Here is a 14,670-nt window from a genome sequence, read left to right on the forward strand (position 1 = left end):
CTGATTGCGCTTCGGGGTGGGCCATTGGGCTGTCAGAGGGGGCCTCCCCTCCTTCTAACGGTTTAAGTGCCATGGTCGCTATTGACTGCGGCATTTAACTAGTTAAACGGCCAGGAACAGCGTGATCACTGTTCCCGGCTGTTAGAGCAGCACGTCAGCTGTAATACACAGCTGATAGCTGCGGTGTATGGAGCGGGCTCAGCGCATGAGCCCGCTCCAAAATCACCCCCCGGTCCATTACATTCATTTTCGTCTTCAGTCGTTAACAGGTTAATCCTGAGCATGCAAGTACAAGTGTAAACAAAACAAATGTTCTGAAGACCTTTATTCAGGGAACCACTTTTTCATAACTTCATTATACCACTAGATGTCAGGAGTGTGCAACGTTTGCTACAATAATTCAATAAAGAGATACAAAGTAACTGAGAACCTGCGTAATTATTATTATTATTATATTATTGAGTATTCTAAAACCAATAATACATTAACTATAAGCCACACAATTTATCCCATGAGATGTGGTAAAATTACAATGTTATTGCTACTGTAATATTTCCCTATGTGCATAAAAGGTCACAAGCAGCCTTGCCACAATCACCAAAAAATCGGACCGTTATCGGTCAGTCTCGATTTTACCACAACTTCTGGGTGATACCGTGTCACTATATAGTCCTAGCCTAAAGATACATTTACAAGTGCCAAACTGCTTGAGCAAAAATGTCTTCCAAGAATATGCACATTTCACAACTCTTCTTAGCCACGCACCTTTTTAAAGACACTTTTTTAAAACTGTCTAGATAAGTGCAAAACTTGTCTCACATGAATTTGGTGCACGCCATGTACAATTGGCACAATTTGTCCTAGAATACTGTCACATTTTCCTTAGTAAATCTCCCTGAATATGTTGATACTCATCTCGCTATTTACTTTCTAGCGCTGCCTCATTAAGGTTCAGTAATGATTAATGACTTCAGCTTAGCTGCATTGGCTAAAAGTAGGATGAGGTAGTCTGAAATCCACCGCCTGTCTTATCATTGGCTCAGTCTTCTGCTCCGTCCATCCCCTTGCAGATCTGCTGCTGTGTATAAATTGTGCCAATTGTACATGGCGTGCAACATGTCTTTAAAAAGGTGCGTGGCTAAGAAGAGTTGTTAAACGTGCCAAATTTTGTTAACTGCGTGTGCCAGTTTGTTTGCCACAAAATATTGATGTAAAGCACAGCAGCCATAAGGTGGCAAAAGGAAACGTTTAACATGTCTAACAAGATGCACCAAATAGATCATACAGAGTGGGCCACTGGGATAAATATGGTGCCGTTTCTGCCTTGTCTGGTTTAGTTTTATACTGAAATTAACCCCTTCCCGCACCTTGGCGTAAATGAACGCACAGGTGAGCAGTAACTTCGCGCACCTGGGCGTGCAGTTACGTCCGCGCTTTAAGAGTTAATTAACCCCTTTGATGCGGTGGTCGATTGCGATCGCCGGATTAAAGAGGTTTAGAGCAGATCGGCAGCCCCCCACATGCATTTGCGGGGGCTGGCGATCCTTATCACGGCAACCAGAGGCCAGACAATGACCTCCGGGTTGCCATGTACGGAAGCCTCGGAGGAGCAGCCTCGGCCGATTCACGTCAGAATGACAGTTAGAACACATTACACTACGTGTGTAGTGTAATGTACTCTAGCAGCGATCAAAGCTGCAAGTCTAAGTGTCCCCTAGTGGAACAAGTAAAAAAAGTTAAAAAAAAAGATAATAAAGATGTTTTTAAAAAGTGTAAAAATAAAAGTTATAAGTGACATAAACAAAGAATGCTTTTTTTCCTATAATAAGTCTTTTATTATAGGAAAAAAATGAACACGTTAAAAAAAAGTACACATATTTGGTATCAACGCGTTCGTTAAGACCCCAACTATAAAACTCTAATATTATTTTTCCCGCACGGTGAACACCGCAAAAAAAAAAAAAACAATGCCAGAATCACTATTTTCTGCTCACCACTCCTCTCAAAATATACAATGAAAACTGATCAAAAAGTCGCATGTACGCCAAAATGATACTAATACAAACTACAACCCGTCCCGCAAAAAACAAGCCCTCACACAGCTTTTTTGACTGAAAAAATAAAAAAAGTTACGGCTCTCAGAATATGGTGACACAGAAAATAATTTATTTTATAAATAAGTCATTTTATTGCACAAACGCTGCAAAACATAAAAAAAATTATATACATATGGTATCGCCGTAATCGTACCGACCCGCAAAATAAAGTAAAATGGTCATTTATAGCCCAGGGTGAACGCCGTAAAAAATTTTTATAAAAAAACGTCAGAATTTATGGTTTTTAGTTATCTTGCTTGCCAAAAAATTGAATAAAAAGTAATCAAAAAAATTTAATGTACCCCAAAATGGTACCAATGAAAACGACAGATTGTCCTGCAAAGAATAAGCCCTCACACAGCTCCGGTGGAGAAAAAATAAAAAAAGTTCTGGCTCTCAGAATATAACGATGCAAAATGTGCAGAGTGTCCCAAAAGCAGACAAGATCGGGCGCCATTTATCAGTGCGACACCGGCCACATATCTGCGGATTATTATTTATTTACCCGATTATTATACCCTCTTATTATGCCCTGATGTTCTCCGCGCATATTACATATGCCCCCACATCATAAACTGAAATACCAGTAAAACGCCAAACCGAACTAACAAGCTAAATCTGCGTGCCAAATGCCGCTCCCTCCCTTCTGAGCCCTGCAGTGTGCCCAAACAGCAGTTTACACCCACAGATCTGGCATCGCCATACCCGGGAGAACCCGGTTAATATTTTATGAGGTATTTGTCTTCAGTGGCACAAACTGGGCATAACATGTAGTGCACTAAAATAGCATACCAGTGGAAAATTTTAATTTTCACTCTGCCCCATCTGCTGCACATTAACCCCTTCGTGCACCACGACATAGCATGTCGTAGTGTGGGGGGTGATGTATGGAGCGGGCTCATGTGAAAAATAAAGAATTTAAAATGGCAAAATCGCTGTTTTTTGGTCACCTTGGCTCTACCCAAAAATTTAATAAAAAGTGCTCAAAAAGTTGTATGTACCAAAAAATGGTACCAATAAAAACGACCGCTCGTCCCTCAAAAAATAAGCCCTCACACCACTCTATTGACAGAAAAATAAAAAAGTTATGGCTCTTGGAATGCCGAGAGGGAAAAACGAAAAAGGAAAATAAAATAATGGTTCAGTCCGGAAAGGGTTAATTACTTTCGAATGAAAAACCATTTATGACCACACGTGGGGTATTTCCGTACTCGGGAGAAATTGCTTTACAAATGTTGGGGTGCTTTTTCCTCCTTTATCCTTTGTGAAATTGAAAAAAATCAACATTTTAGTGGAAGAAATGTTGATATTCATTTTCACGGCCTAATTCTAATAAATCCTGCAAAAGACTTGTGGGGTCTAAATGCCCACTATGTCCCTAGATAGATTCTTTAAGTGGTGTAATTTCCAAAATGGGGGTCACTTTTGGGGGTTTTCCACGGTTTTGGCCCCTCAGGGGCTTTGCAAATGCGACATGGCACCTAAAAACCATTTGAGCTAAATTTGAGCTCCAAAAGCCAAATAGCGCTCCTTCCCTTCTAAGCCCTGCTGTGGGTACAAACAGCAGTTTATTACCACATATGGCATATTTCCGTAATCGGGAGAAATTGTTTACAAATGTTGGGGTGGTTTTTCCCCTTTATTCCTTGTAAAAATTAAAAATGGCTACCTTTTTTCAGAAAAAAAGTAGATTTTACCTTTACAGAATAATTCCAATGAATTCAGCTACACAACTGTGGGGTCAAAATGCTAACTTTCCGCCTAGAAGAATTCCTTTATGAGTGTAGTTTCCAAAATGGGGTCACTTTTGGGGGGTTTCCACTATTTTGTTCCCTCCAGTGCATTGCAAACGCGACACAGCACTGAAAACTATTCCAGCAAAATCAGAAATCCAAAATCCAAATGGTGCTCCTTCCGTTCTGAGTCCTGCTGTGGGTGCAAACAGCAGTTTATTACCACATATGGGGTATTGCTATAATCGGGAGAAGTTGCTTTACATATGTTGGGGTGTTTTTTCTCTTTTATTCCTTGTAAAAAATAAACATTTCTAATATTTTTCAGAAAAAAAGTAGATTTTCATCTTCACATACTAATTCAAATAAATGTAGCAAAAAAACTGTGGGTTCAAAATGCTAACTATACCCCTAGATAAATTCCCTGAGGGGTGTAGTTTCCAAAATGGGGTCACTTTTGGGGTCTTTATTGTTTTAGCCCCACAAGACCTCTTCAAACCTGACATAATACCTAAAATATATTCTAATATATGCTCTTTTGCTTCTGAGGCCGGTGTTTCAGTCAATTACCACACTGGGGTCACATGTGGGATATTTCTAAAAACTGCAGAATCTGGGCAATAAATAATAAGTTACATTTCTCGGGTAAAACTTTCTGTGGTATAGAAAAAACTGTATTACAAATGAAATTTGGCAAAAAAAAAAAATGAAATTTGTAAATTTCACCTCTACATTGCTTTACTTCCTGTGAAACGCCTAAAGGGTTAAAACACTTTCTGAATGCTGTTTTGAATATTTTGAGGGGTGCAGTTTTCAAAATGGGGTGATTTATGGGGACGTTCTAATATATAAGGCCCTCAAAGCCACTTCAGATCTGAACTGGTCCTTGTAAAAATAGCCTTTTGAAATTTTCTTGAAAATATGAGAAATTGCTACTAAAGTTCTAAGCCTTGTAACGTCCTAGAAAAATAAAAGAATGTTCAAAAAACGATGCAAACATAAAGTAGACATGTGGGGGATGGTAACTAGTAACTATTTTGTGTGGTATTACTATCTGTTTTCTAAGCAGATACATTTAAATTTAGAAAACTGCTATTTTTGCAAATTTTCTCCAAATCTAGGTGTTTTTTACAAATAAATATTGAATTTATCGACCAAATTTTTTCACTAACATAAAGTACAATATGTCACGAGAAAACAATCTCAGAATCACTTGGATAGGTAAGAGCATTCCCAAGTTATTACCACATAAAGTGACACATGTCAGATTTGAAAAATCGTCTTCGTCCTGAAGGCCAAAACAGGCTCAGTCCTGAAGGGGTTAAGACAGTATTAATAAATCTCCTCCAATTATTCTTAAAGGGGCTGTACGCTTTAAATAATCATATTTTCTCAGTAGGGTCTCCTAACGATAAGCTGATAACAGTGTGTCACACTGCAGGGACCCTCAACCTTCCTCACAATCTGTGGGGAAATCCAATAGCAAGTGTTCAATTCTCCTGCAGTGCCACGACAGGAGGAATTAGGTATTACATAGTTGGTGTTCAAATCAATGGGCTATCAATGTAATGTATGGACCCATGCCAGGTCCTCCAGAGTGAGAGACATTCCTTTTTAACTATTCACTTGAATAGGAGCAGAGCTGCAGTACTGCAGCTCGGCCGCTATTCAGTGGCTGGAGCTAACTGCTTTCAGCATGTATGTGCATGTAGGTGCTTGGAGGCAGCCTGAGCGGCTTAATGGTATGTGGTCGGGGTGTCAGGCGGATAGATCATAAGTTGTCTATTAGTGGACAACCCCTTTAAGACTAGATTTACACATAGCACATTTGTTGCAGATTTTGATGCAAAAATTTGAGCCAAAGCCAGAAATGGATCTGTGAGGAAGGAAAAGTATAAGTTTTTCCTTTATATTTCCCATTTCTTATGAAACCACTTCTGGCTATGGCTCAAAATCTGCAATAAATACGCAATATGTGAATTTAAGCTAATAACTCAACTGAAATTCACTCTTTAGAGACAGTTCACACAGAGTTTTTTGGCGTTGATTTTGACGCGGAAACTGTATTGGAATCAGTGTCAAAAGACGTCCGAAACGTCTCCCATTGATTTCAATGGAAGGCGGAGATGTTTTTTTCTGCGGCGGCTTTTAGCAGCTCGCGGGGAAAAACACAGCATATTTTTTTGTTGCTGCGGTTCCGCCTCTGACCTCCCATTGAAATCAATGGGAGGCAGAGAAAGCGTTTTTCGCGGCTTCTTTTGCCCACGTCTCTTAATTCGGCCTTAAGTTCTGCAGTAGGTGCAGTGAATTTGAAATTCTCCACAGTCCTCCAGGCTATTATCAGAATGCTCTCGCAGCTAAATGAAGCAATTTCTTGTAACATTACTGAATTGCTACTCATGCAGTTCCCTAGGGTATTCTTTTAAGTGTCTCTAATGTTGGAGCTTTACCTTAAGGCTGGGTTCACACGACCTATTTTCAGACGTAAACGAGGCGTATTATGCCTCGTTTTACGTCTGAAAATACGGCTCCAATACGTCGGCAAACATCTGCCCATTCATTAGAATGGGTTTGCCGACGTATTGTGCAGACGACCTGTAATTTACGCGTCGTCGTTTGACAGCTGTCAAACGACGACGCGTAAATGGACTGCCTCGGCAAAGAAGTGCAGGACACTTCTTTGCCACGTAATTTGAGCTGTTTTTCATTGAACTCAATGAAGCACAGCTCAAGATTTACGAGCGTCTCAGAGAAGCCTCGCAAAATGCGAGGAGGAGCATTTACGTGTGAAACGAGGCAGCTGTTAGAAGTCTGTCTTTTCACACGTAAATGCCTCTCATCGTGTGAACATACCCTAAGTGTTAAGTAAAAGAAACTTCAGTACTTTTTGATCAATCTCTGAGTCCTATTAAAGAAGCACTCCCACAAAATTGTTTGCTGTCATGTGACCAGCAATAAGACTCTCCAACTGCCACAGCGTCTCATGTGTGGGCAGGAAGTCAGTTTCTCCATTCATTACTAGTATCAGAGTCACATCGAGGCTGTGCTAGTAATGAATGGAGAAACTCACTTCCTGTCCGCACATGAGACGCTGTGTCAGTTGGAGAGTCCTATCACTGGTCACATGACGCAGCTGAGGACCAGAAGGGTCCTCACAATTACAGCCACCACATATAACTCACAAATACAGCCACCACAATTTACATAATGTACCTCTAATGGGCCAGCGAATAAAAAATGTTGTGGGACTTCTCCTTTAATGCACTGCAGAGGATGAATAGCAGGTTTAATAGCAACCATTTAGATAAGACAAGAAGGAAACACGGAGCTATAATTCTTAATCATATTTCATTTTCGACAGTCCGATATTTGCGCACTGCAATGTAATTGTGGAATTCTGAAACCTTCAATTAAGTTGAAAAGCTGCACAATTAATGTGTAAAATCTAAAAAAGAAAAAAAAATCATCCTACCATGTCTCCATCATGTCCCTTCAAGACTGCTGACTTGTCACAATGTATCATAAACATTATATAAACTTACATTACAGCTGTCAGACCTGAACTGGGGAAGGCGAGGGCTTTACATTGCCATTGTGAGATTTACTTTAGCTGCGGAATGGAGTTTTTACATCTTTGTTAACAAACATAAAAAAGCCACCTGAGATTAATTAAAGTTTGTATCCCATCTGTTGTTCTTTGAATATAATCATTGAAGCATTTGTAGAGTGGTACGAGATGCCGCGAGCGTCTCCTCCCCGGGGCAAGCAGCTGCTACTGTAAACTTGCATGACATTAGTTCTTACAATTTCCTTCCTATTATGTAAAAACATTGAGGAAATTTGAAGCTTCTGTGTTGCCATAAACTTACATCACAAAACGGAAATTCCCAGTCCATGGTTCATGTTTATTACAACTATAAAGTTTTGGTGCCCAAGAACGTCATAATCTTGAACAGCACAGAAATCTATAGGAAGAAATGTCCTCAGGTATAAGAAACATTTGTGAATGATGTTTGTCAAGAAGTTATTTCATCTATCACTACTTCTTAGCTATAAACACCCACAACAGGACCTTATTACCTGATGTGAAATGATACGCTATACTGTGACATTATATAGGGAAATGGATATACTGCAGTGTGACACTCAGTTGTGTCAGTTGGAGTTGTCGCTGTCACTATATCTGTCATATTGAGACATTATTTACTGTATAGAAACACTGAATGCTGTACGGCAGCCAGGGGTGTAACTATATTGGTTACAGAGGTTACAATGCTACAAATGACCCTGCTACAGAATCTGCACTGGGGCTCACGAGCTTAAGATACTCTACGTTGGAGGGACGTAACAAGTGACCATGGGGCCCCAACGAAAAACATAGAATGGGTCCCTACTTCTCCATGACCACCTTCAGCAGTAGATTAAATAAAACATGATTATTTTTGTCTCCACTCTGTGTCATGTGTCTGTCGCTAAGAGCTTATTCAGACGAATGTGCGGAAACTCAAACGTGAAAAACTGCCGTTTTCACGGATCCCCATAGACTTGAGCCCCATTGAAATACATGTGTCCGTCTGACAGCCGTTGTTTTAGGGGCCGTCACACGGACGTATTCTACGTTTGTCTGAATAAGTCCAAATGCACATGTAATGTGGTTTTTCTCGAGTGGTTGGCAGTATCGGCCTCAGTTTTGCACAGGCCTGTGTCACACTCCGGTCTCCAAACCCAGAAGATGAATTAGCCTTCTACTTCCATACTGAACTAAGGCAAAGCCGTCCTGGTCTCCGGATATCTCAGCCACTGCACAACACCAGCAGACTTCTCTACATGCAGTTCACCCGCTAACTCCCAGTCCACTGACTAGCTAACATTTGCTAGATCCAGGCCCACTCCACTCTCCCTTCTTCTCACTCCATGTGGCTCTCACCACACACTGGCTGCACTTCCTGCAGTTAGTGTCTTATATACATTATGCAACAAAGTAATCTAGTGGCAACAGCACTATTTGCTACACCACTCAACATAACATCTACTGTATATACACATATGCGCATTTCCTGTGTCCAGCTCCAGCAGCCTGTCACGGCAGTACCGCAGGCCATGACAACACGCCGTTTCGTATAATCTGCAAAAATAAATGTAGAAAGACAACACATAAGCAGTACATATCCAGTCAAATATATACATATGTACAGGGCCGCTATTTACAAATGAAAATGGCAATATGTAGGCTGCAAATGGAGTATTTGCAGTTCACCCTTCACAGATATAATGACCAAAATGATGTCATAGAACAAAAATAAAAAGAACAGTGATGTCATAGTACAGAGATAATAAACACAAGAATGTCACAGTACAGGAATAATAAACACAAGGATGTCACAGTACAGGGATAGCAAATGCAGTAATGTCACAATACAGAGATAGTAAATACAGTGATGTCACAGTACAGAGATAATAAACACAAGGATGTCACAGTACAGGGATAGTAAATGCAGTGATGTCGCAATACAGAGATAGTAAATACAGTGATGGCACAGTGCAGAGACAATAAACACTGATTTCACAGTACAGAGATAATAAACACAGTGATTTCACAGTACAGAGATAATAAACACAATGATGTCACAGTACAGAGATAATAAACACAATGATGTCACAGTACAGGAAGAGTAAATGCAGTGATGTCACAATACAGAGATAGTAAATACAGTGATGTCACAGTACAGAGCTAATAAACACAGGGATGTCACCAGGGGCGTAACTAGGAAAGACTGGGCCCCATAGCAAACTTTTGACTGGGGCCCCCCCTCTGCTGGGTATCACACAACCCCCCCCCCCCCCTTGTAGATAGTGCCTCCCTATAGATTCCACCACACAGCGCCCCCCTATAGATAGCACCATACACAGCCCCTGCAGATAACGCCATACAGCCCCCCTGTAGATAACGCCATACAGACTCCCTCTGTAGATAACGCCATACAGCCCCCCTGTAGATAACGCCATACAGCCCCCCTGTAGATAACGCCATACAGCCCCCCCTGTAGATAACGCTATATAGCCCCCCCCCCCCAAAAAAAAACGTCCTATAGTTTGTCCTACAAAAGACATGCATCCCCTATCCACAGGATAGGGGATACATGTGTGATCACTGGCAGCGATAAGGAGAACGGGGGACCGAAAGTCCCCCGAAGTTCTCCATGACTAACCTCGGACTTCCGGCGTCTGCGCAGTTCAATAAAAATGAAAGGAGCGCTGGTCACGCATGCGCACAAGCGCGACCGGCGCTCCATTCATTTCTACGGAGCTGCCGACACAGACCCCGGAAGTCCGAGGTTTGTCATGGAGAACTTAGGGGGGACTTTCGGTCCCCCGTTCTCCTCATCGCTGCCAGCGATCACACATGTATCCCCTATCCTGTGGATAGGGGATACATGTCTTATGTAGGAACAACCCCTTCAGTGGCGTCGCGCTGTAGCAGCCATAGCGGCTGCTAGCGGAGCCTGCGGCCATGGGAGGGGGCCGTGCCGGCGGGTGGCACGGGCCCCCTCATGCTGCAGGCCCTGTAGAAGTCACTACGGCTGCTATAGCGGTAGTTACGCCACTGCGTATAAGTTTGTACGGCGTAAAACTACAGCTCCCAGCATGGCCGGAACAATGGTAAGGATATGCTGGGAGATGCGGTTTCACCAAAAAAATCCTATCACCATCATCTCGCTGCAGATCATACAGTGACTACAATACTGATTAGAGGCAGAATAAACATTTACATTAAGTGACTCACCGGTGACGTCTCAGATTCTAGTTCTTTTCTTCTCCCTCCGGTTCAGACATCTATGATGGATTTCTCCCGGCCATGACCCATTTCTGCAGTTTTCCGTTTAGATGTCTTCAGCTTCTCACTTTTAAAACATTTCTGCACCTATAAAACGAAGTTAAAATTCTCAACACATCTAAATATAACTGTCACAAACACACAACATGTCCCCTGTAGATAGTGACCTACATAGAAGCCCCTGTAGATAGTGCCCACATATGGACTCCAGAGCTGCAAGGCAATAGTGCTAACCACTGAGCCACCGTGCTGCCCTACATATAGCTTCCCCTATAGTTAGTGCTCCACGTATAGCCCACCTCTGTATATAGTGTCTCACATATAGCTCCCCCTGTATATAGTGTCCCACATATAGCCCACCCCTGTAGACTGTGCACTACATATAGCCACCCTGTTGCTAGTGCCCCACAGGTAACCCACCCCTGTATATAGTGTCCCACATATAGACCCCCCTGTATATAGTGTCCCACATATAGACCCCCCTGTATATAGTGGCCCACATATAGACCCCCCTGTATATAGTGGCCCACATATAGAGCCCCCTGTATATAATGGCCCACATATAGAGCCCCCTGTATATAGTGGCCCACACCCCCACATATAGACCCCCCTGTATATAATGGCCCACATATAGAGCCCCCTGTATATAATGGCCCACACCCCCACATATAGACCCCCCCTGTAGCTACTGCCCCACATATAGACCCCCTATATATAATAGCCCACATAAAGATGACACCCCCCCCCCCCCCATAGATAATGCCATTCACATTTTTATGAGGGGAAAAAAAACAAAAACTTGACATACTCACATTCTCCGGTTCCCACGCTGTTCACTGGCGATGCAGACATGCTCTCTTCTGAGCATGTCTGCAGGAGTTGAACGAGCGTCCTCCAATGACGCTGATTGGCGGGGCAGAATGACTTGCCCCGCCAATCAGCACCTTCCAAGCATGGAAGCGGCGCGATGATGTCATCGCGCCGCTAGCCAATCAGTGTCATTGTAAGGCACTGGATGGTCAGGCACGGAACATGCCCGGCCATTCATGTATTTGGCTGCCGCTAGCACTGGGGCCCCCTCCGGTGCTAGCGACACCTACAGGCATGAGATGGCCTGTGTAAGGCTCGGCGTCGCGGGCCCCACAGTAGCGACGCTACCGCTGTAGTAGCCATAACGGCTGCTAGCGGCGCCACCGGGCCCCCTCAAGCCCCGGGCCCCGTAGCAGCCGCTACTGCTGCTACCGCGGTAGTTACGCCACTGGATGTCACAGTACAGAGATAATAAACACAATGATTTCACAGTACAAAGATAATAAACACAATGATGTCACAGTACAGCGATAATAAACACAGTGATGTCACAGTACAGAGATAATAAACACAGTGATGTCACAGTACAGAGATAATAAACTTGTTGATGTCACAGTACAGAGATAATAAACACAGTGATGTCACAGTACAGAGATAATAAACTTGTTGATGTCACAGTACAAAGATAATAAACACAGTGATGTCACAGTACAGAGATAATAAACTTGTTGATGTCACAGTACAGAGTTAATAAACACAATGATGTCACAGTACAGAGTTAATAAACACAATGATGTCACAGTACAGAGTTAATAAACACAGTGATGTCACAGTACAGAGTTATTAAACACAATGATTTCACAGTACGGAGATAATAAAACACAATGATTTCACAGTACGGAGATAATAAATGCAGTGATGTCATAATACTGGGAAAATAAACACAGACGTCATAGTACAGGGATAACTAACTCAATGAAGTTACAGTACAGAAATTATGTGCATAGTTATGTCCCAGCATAGAGACAACTCACAATGTGCTGTCACAGTACAAGGATAATCTACACAGAGAAATTACAGCGCATGAATTATGTAAACACTCATGTCACAATAAAAGGATAATGTACAAAGTAATGTTTTGTCAGAATAGTAATGCACACAGTGATGTCATTGTAATGTCAAAGTACAAGGATAATACGCATGATGATATCATAGCACAGGTAAAAAATATAAGGATGTAATAGCAAAGAGTTAATGCTTATGGGAATGTCACAGCATATAAATAATGCAAAAAGTTATGAAATAGTGGAGGGATAATGAAAACAGCACATAACACAAAAACACACATAAAAGACAATGGAGACAGAAATGTGGAATTATGAATTTATATATCAGTCTCCATTGTCTTCTAAGCAGCAAATATCGCTGTGTAAGAGGAAATTCGCCTGTTGACCAAGTTTCACTCATCTCTATTTTTCAATAGATATGTATTACATTTTGTGCAATATTCTAAAATTATGTTGGTTCCATTTTTGGTGGCAATTCCTATAGTGAACATATTAGGAATCTGTGCAAGTCCTGTTTGAGGTGGATCAATATTTTCATATGCCTCTAATGCTTATGACTGCATTTTACGATGTTACGTCAAGTTTATCTTATAATTAAATGCTACACTGAAAGAAGAACAATGTGTAATGTTGCTGTAAGTTTCTGTATCTCATTTATATATATCTGAATAATTACAGTTCTGCAATGCAAACAAAGGTGTAACTTGTAACTCGTGGGACCTTAATACAAAATCTGTAGCAGTACCCCCAACCTACCATGTGCCATTTATAATACCGGTGTCTTCTCAGGTGGCAGAGAGGCAACATCAACATGTTTATCATGTTTGATAGAGGACCCATATTTACTTTCCACCTGCCTACTTATATTACTTTAAGGGACAATATACTGCTGAATAATCAATAATCCATATATAATTTATACAGTATACACACAGTGTGTGTATATATATATATATATATATATATAAAAATGGGGATTTCTATTATAAATGGGCTCCTGAGTGTCACGGCACGGGGTGTGCACCCACTGGGCTGTACCGCGTAGCGGGAAAGCAGCTGGCCAACAGGTCCAAAGCAATGTCTATAGTCCAGAAGGGGTACCTGAGGCAATGTAGACAGTAGCGATGGATTCAGGCTAAGATGAGGCTCCGATAGTAGACAGACACTCGGCGGGGTGCAACACACTAGATGCAGCGGAGGATACAACACGACTCCAACTCTTGACGGCAAAGAGGCACGGTAGCACGGGATACAGGGTACAGGCAGCAGGAACGGTTAACACTGGGAAATGGAAAACACTAGGAGACCATTTGCAAAGACAAACTTTAGGTAACACAACAACGCTCAGGCAATGATCAAGAGGGCAGAGCCCCTTTTATAGTCCAGCAGCATTCTGGTCTGATTGCAGATATTCTGCAACTGTGAGCGCACTGGCCCTTTAAGGCCGTGCACGCGCAAGCGCGTGAGCCCTGCGGGAAACAGTCTATAAGCCAGGAAGTGAGTGCCGGCGTCTCTCAGGAGGGAGATTCCGCAGAGAACTCACACGTCCATGGCCGCGGCAATCAGAGGGTAAGTCAGAATGACGGTCCGCGGCCATAGACGTTACACTGAGCTAGTGGTTGGGGAACACTGCTATAAATTACATGGTAGAAAGGCAGCATGAGCTGTTTGCTAATATTGCAATGCTTAGGCATAGAGATCTCCCTGTCAGTGGCGGATTAAGAAGACCATTGGGCTGTTACCCAAACTTGGGCCCCCCTTCTCCACCGCTGCTCTGCAGTGCAGTAACTATTGTTAACACTACCTTTTTGTGCAAGCATTAAAAAATGGGTGTTACGATTCTCCTTCTCAAAGGGCTGTGTCTCTACTTACTGATAGTATCAAACAGTATCACACTGTGCAGGAACACATCCTCCTGACAAGGGGAATTGTCTATCAATCCTGGACTGCACAAAGACTTTTTGTGAAATACAAGGATTTCCTATAATAAACATGTCAGGAAAGGTGACAGATTCTCTATAAATCCAGTGACTCACAGGTGATGACTTCTCCGATTCTAGTAGTTTTTTTTCCTCTTTTCTTCTCCATCCGGTCCAGAGTTCATGACGACTTCTCCCGGCCATGACCTA

General features: G+C 42.2%; 1 protein-coding gene across 2 annotated transcripts in view; it reads left to right on the forward strand.

Moving 5' to 3' along the window:
- BLNK (B cell linker) overlaps positions 1 to 14,670 on the forward strand; it is a 192,444-nt gene that overhangs the window by 66,191 nt on the left and 111,583 nt on the right. The gene's annotated exons all lie outside the window — the stretch shown is intronic.

Source organism: Rhinoderma darwinii, chromosome 11 (genome assembly GCF_050947455.1).
Source record: "Rhinoderma darwinii isolate aRhiDar2 chromosome 11, aRhiDar2.hap1, whole genome shotgun sequence".
Lineage (NCBI taxonomy): Eukaryota > Metazoa > Chordata > Amphibia > Anura > Rhinodermatidae > Rhinoderma > Rhinoderma darwinii.